The sequence below is a fragment of the Haliotis asinina genome, chromosome 15 (genome assembly GCF_037392515.1).
Source record: "Haliotis asinina isolate JCU_RB_2024 chromosome 15, JCU_Hal_asi_v2, whole genome shotgun sequence".
NCBI lineage: Eukaryota > Metazoa > Mollusca > Gastropoda > Lepetellida > Haliotidae > Haliotis > Haliotis asinina.
In genome coordinates this window covers 24,409,420-24,415,231 of record NC_090294.1, presented here as the reverse complement: position 1 = coordinate 24,415,231, position 5,812 = coordinate 24,409,420, and positions in this window count along the sequence as shown.

Below are 5,812 nucleotides of genomic sequence, written 5' to 3'. Positions count from 1 at the left end.
ACAGTTAGACAAGATAGACCATGAAAACAGCTGTGGACATAGAGCCATAATCTCAATGTGAGGTGATTGTGAAGAGAAATAGATGTATTGGCTGTGTTTATGTTTTTGAGAATCTTGTAGTGAGCGGGTATCATGCAGTAATTGATTCTATGATGATAATTATGTCAATATCCAGTGATAAACATGTCACAAGCTTTGGACACTATGAATCTGCCGCTGCAGAATGTATGAAGTGATTATAAGCTACATATGTTTTGGTTGCGTTTATGTATTTTTCATCTTGTAAATAGTTTAATGTTTTAATCTACTGCTACATAAGGTTTGATGTGATTTTGAACAGCCATATTAGATATGTTTATGTATTTTAGGATCTTATAAATAGTAAATTGATAGACAGGATTCAATGAGGAATAAAAATGCTTTGGACATGGAGCCACAATCTGTTGCTGTGGATTTTTAAAAATAATTATGAAGAACCAGTGATAACATTAGCAGTGTTTAAGTATTTGAGGATCTTGTAAATAGTGAACTGGTAGCATACAGTAACTAATTTTGAATGATGGATAGTTAAGCCAATACCTTATGATAGAATATGCAATTGGCTTTGGGCACCTTTAATATGCTACTGTAGAAAGTATGAAGTGATTATGAAGAACCTCAGATGTTTTGGTAGTGTTTATGTATTTTATGATCGTGTGGCTAGTGAACTGGTAGCAATGATTCAATAACTGGTAATTATGCCAATATCCCATGACAGAATATGAAAACATGTTATGGGATGTAAGGCTTTCATCTGCCGCTGCCGAAAGTATGAAGTGTTTGCAAGGCAACGTTCATGAATGAGTTATGGAGATAAGTGTGATGGACTTGTACACATAGTGAGCTATGTTTTGTTGTATAAAATCATGATTTGACTGTTCCATTAGCAGGTGGGAATATGAGTGGAGCTGTGGACTAACGATGGCTGTAAAAGCACAACCATATGTGAATGAAGTGAACGCTTATGTGAATAATGAACTTGTACATAGTAGGGTGACATGTTCACTTGAACATTTATACATTTGTGGACATCATTCCATCATCTGCTGCTGCAGAAACCACAAATGGCTATCAAGATCATGCAGAATAGTGTGTTTTGGAAATCTGAATAAAAGATTTAAGTATGGATATCAGATGAACATATCTCACTCTCTAATTTAGTCCCTTTTTTTGGTCATAAAGACATTATCTTGTAAACAGCATGTATATGAATTGCATTTTTATGATTACTACATAATGACGATGTCTGTCACTGGAAGCATAAGAATTAAAACTTGAGATTGTGATTATTTTCTGAGAGGTTCTTCAGAGAACAACATTCTTTATGGTTATTTAATTATGTTGGATTTTTATCTATTTGGTATCACAAGATACCTCTCAGACCCATTGGTTCAGAGCTCAGCCAAATGTTGCCAGAATGTAAGGTATCGTACCATATAGCTTGTCCCCCATGGCATCCATTAATTTATAGTGACCTGCATGTGAATGAATGAAAGGTAACATTAACGTGCTTAATGCATATGTTTTGTGATTGCTTGTGTAACATACAATTTAAGTGTTTACAAACACTGTGACCTTGACTTTAGCCCAGTTGCTTTACATGGAAAAGTGTGAGTATCAACAATTGCTTTCTCAAAAGTGATAAACTGACTATTCATTGTGAAGATACATTCCTTTGTTTATGGCACTCTTTGTTGTCTGAAAATACCATGGAAAAGCCCCAAAATGACTTGCTGTCTGACACTTTCAAATCTGGCAACATTGGTTTTGAAACACTAGATATTGTGAACATTCTCTGGGTACCAAATACATCTTCTTGTATGTCTCGTAGACATGTTTCAATGGTGTTTGGTCTTTCATTTATTATAGTACTTTGTCGGTTGTGATATTTCAGCTAAAGCACAGTGAAAGTTAACAAAGAAAAACCTTTAACCAGATAGTGCAACTTCTGATATCAGTGTAACCATGTTGTACATAAATGAACATTGAGTAGCTTCTTCTGCAGCTGCGGAGGTCACTGATGTACATTGTGGGGATGGGGATTTTGAGGAATAAGTACTATGAAAGTGATTGTTTAACAAAATAGTTCCTGGTCCATAGATAGGAGTTTGAAAACACAATGTCCTGCCTTACAAATTTCATGCTGGATTCATATTCTGCTAATGTGTGTATAAATATACTATATGTACATTATATATTATATGTTATTATTATTTTTTGTCTCAAACTAGAAATAGAAATGCTTGAATGCCTGAACTTTCAATGAATGGAATAATGTACATATACATTCTAATATTATGGAATTATACAAATTGTAAATAGATGTATCACCCCACAAACGGGAGTATGTGTGTTCTTTTTCAAATGTTTGACAGGAGAAACAAGTCACAACGGCATCTTGTTTTTGCTTCCAAGTGAATGTATATATTTGACTGTGCAGTTTTGTAAATCGATGGACATTGAAGGGCTGGTTCTGCTGCTACGATTACATTTTTTGGGACAGGACAGACTGAGATATATCCAGGTTAGTATGAACATAATTAAATTGCAAACCAATCACAGGACTGGATGCCACTTTATCCTGCAAAACAAAATAACTTGCCTGAAATAATGAGAGAATTCATGATGGGTTTATGTTCTGCTGCAGCAGATAAGGAGGATAGGTACAGGGGAGTCTGAGCGGAAGGTTGCAGTTGTGTTGTTGAACACAGTATTTTGCCGAAAACAAAGTCATGGTTCGGTCAAATTCTGCTGCTGAGGAAACCGGAGGGTAGGGACTGGAGTTTGGACTGACAATTGCAGTTGTGTTTTTGAACACAATATCTTGTAAATAAACAGGAAAATCATGGTTTTTTATATTCTGTTGCTGCAGATATGGAAGGTAGGGACAGGGGAGTCTAGACTGAAGATTGGTGTTATGTTCTTGAACACAATATCGTGCTGTAAATGAATAAGAAATCATGGTTATTTTACATTCTGCTGCAAATAGGGACAGAGTCTGGACTGAAGATGTTTTGTTGGACTCAATATCTTGCTGTAAATAAACAGGAAAATCATGGTTAGATATAGGGGAGTCTGGACAGAAGATTGGTATTTTGTTGAACTCGCTCTCTTGCTGTAAATAAAAAGGAAAATCATGGTTATTTTATATTCTGCTGCTGCAGATAAGGAGGATAGGGACAGATGAGTCTAGACTGAAGATTGGTGTTTTGTTGAATTCAATATCTTGATAAGGTTAGAGATAGAGAACTGTGGAAGGTAGGGACAGGGAAGTCTGGACTGAAGATTGCAGTTATGTTCTTGAATACAATATCGTGCTGTAAATAAACAAGAAAATCATGGTTATTTTATATTCTGCTGCTGCAGATAAGGAGGAAAGGTAGAGAGGTGTCTGTACTGAAGATTAGTGTTTTGTTGAACTTAATATCTTGCTGTAAATAAACAGGAAAATCATGGGTATTTTATATTCTGCTGCTTCACATACTCTTTATCTCTAGTGTACTTTGCCATATTCTTTGTCAGATTATTTTGTGCTCTTCTACATGCAAGAGGTAACATTGCCTACATGCATGTTGTATACATGAAACGTTAAAGGCAGAATATCATTGACTTTTGCATCATGTATAGCTTATACTATGGTTAAACACTAATAGTAATATGTTCAAGGTACCAGATTTTAAGATAATGTCAGATATTACATGACTTAATGGTGTGAATTCATTACATGCATTTTAAGTCACATTGTTTATACCATAGAATGTGTCTAACATTTGATGTTTTTGTGCAGCTGATGTGAAAGCTATGGGTGTAAGTTGTGACAATATCTAACACTGGTAAGCATGGTGGTGGAAACAATGAGTGCACCTCACTTGACTCCAGATCAGAGAGTGATTGACTGCCACTACATTCACCCAGCGTGGTTGCAAAACAACAAAGTTATTTTAGATACATTTAGCAGGCCATAAGGTGTAAGAACATATTGAATTTCTTGTAGATATATTTGGTGAACTTTTTAATAATACTTGATTATGTGCACTGGTGGATCCACCAGGCAGATTTAGGCATTTCACATCTGCTCAGAAGAGAAATATTTGACATTTAGGATTATGCTGAAAGATATTTTACTTCTTGTGAAAACCGTATTTCCAAATAATATTTGTTGTCTAAAGGTGAATTCTTGATTCATTGTATATCTCTTGTAGTGTTGGTTTGTTTAATGAAGAACTTAGTCACTTGCTAATTCTAGAATATGTTTTGTCATTTTATTTTAATTCTTAGCATCCCTTAAATTGATTCGTTTGTGCCCAGTGATGAAAGTATTCTTTCACAAAATGCATTCTTGATAATGATCTTCAAGTGGATGTATTTGTTTTGTGATTATATGTTAAGTTTGAGCAGGTGTCATTATGCCTTATGATAATGTACAATATCCAGCAACAATTCCACTTTGGGATCATCTCGAAAAGAGAAATCAAACAACTTTCCTGAAATAAATGAATATTTATTGACACACAGTAATATTATTTTTCCTTGTTATTCAAATGCTTATTTAGTTTGCTATATACTTAAGGTTTATTAACATAGGCAATGTTGTGGGGTAAGTCTGATCAGTGAATGGTTTATCTCTGATAAAATCACTATGTAATTTGGTGACAATATGTATTATGTAAAACCAAACTTGCTTTGTTTGGACATGAACTGCTTTTTTCCCCTGTATTCCAGATATAATGTAATCATGTGTGTATTTGTACTGTAACTGATCATTTTAATTTTGACAAAAGAAATGAATTCAAGTGGCCTTATTTGTTAAAAGTATTTCATTTGCTTAATGTTTTCCTGTATTTGAGTAGTTTTGATGAAAGTGTTTTGGTAGACAATGGTTTCCATTGGTTTGTAAAGTTTATCTTATATTCAGCAGTTCAGATTTGAATTTAAAAATTGGATGAGGTTTCTTGTCCAGTCTAAGTAAACTTCGTCTCAGTGTATTTCGTTACACTCCACCACTGAGTCTAACAAAATCTAGTAGAAGATCGCGTCAGGTAACCTTTGAGCAACCAATGACAGTCCAATCAAATGCGAGACGGTTAAATATATTTAACCAATCACACAACGGCCACTATTTAGGGATTGGAGGGATTTTCAAAATATTTAGGTCACCGACACAGATCTCTCCACAAACAAAAATCAGCATATAACACAATTATTTGACCTGCAGTATATACGCTTTGGGGTTTCTGTTGACATGGTTACCATTAGCTAATAGCAAGATAACATCCTTGAATATTGTCAAAACCACTATTTTCAGCGACTGTTTACTCTCCGTTGCCATGGCAGTACATACGCCGTGTGCATCACCCGGAAGCGATCGTGCGCTAAATAGCATTCGGAATCGTTCGGGTACGAACCATTTCAAGATAAAAAGTTCATAAGGGATGTGCGAATGTGCACTTTCACGATTTGGTAAGCTGTGTTCTGATTGGTCAGTCTCAAAGGTTAGCTGACGCGACCTCCCATAAGGTTTTGTTAGACTCAGTGGTGGAGTGTAACGAAAAGTACTGAGGATAAATTTACTTAGACTGGTTTCTTTTCACTCTTATTCCTATTCTTGGATAAGTCTTTTAATTCAGCTTTTGTTGTTATCTTCTTTTGACATTCAAGAGTATGCCAACCTTACTGTGTTTTGACTGTTAAAAGTTTCTATAGTTACACCTGTTGTAAACATTTCAGATCTTTAGCACATCACTAACTGGTTATTAATATATCTGAGTGAATT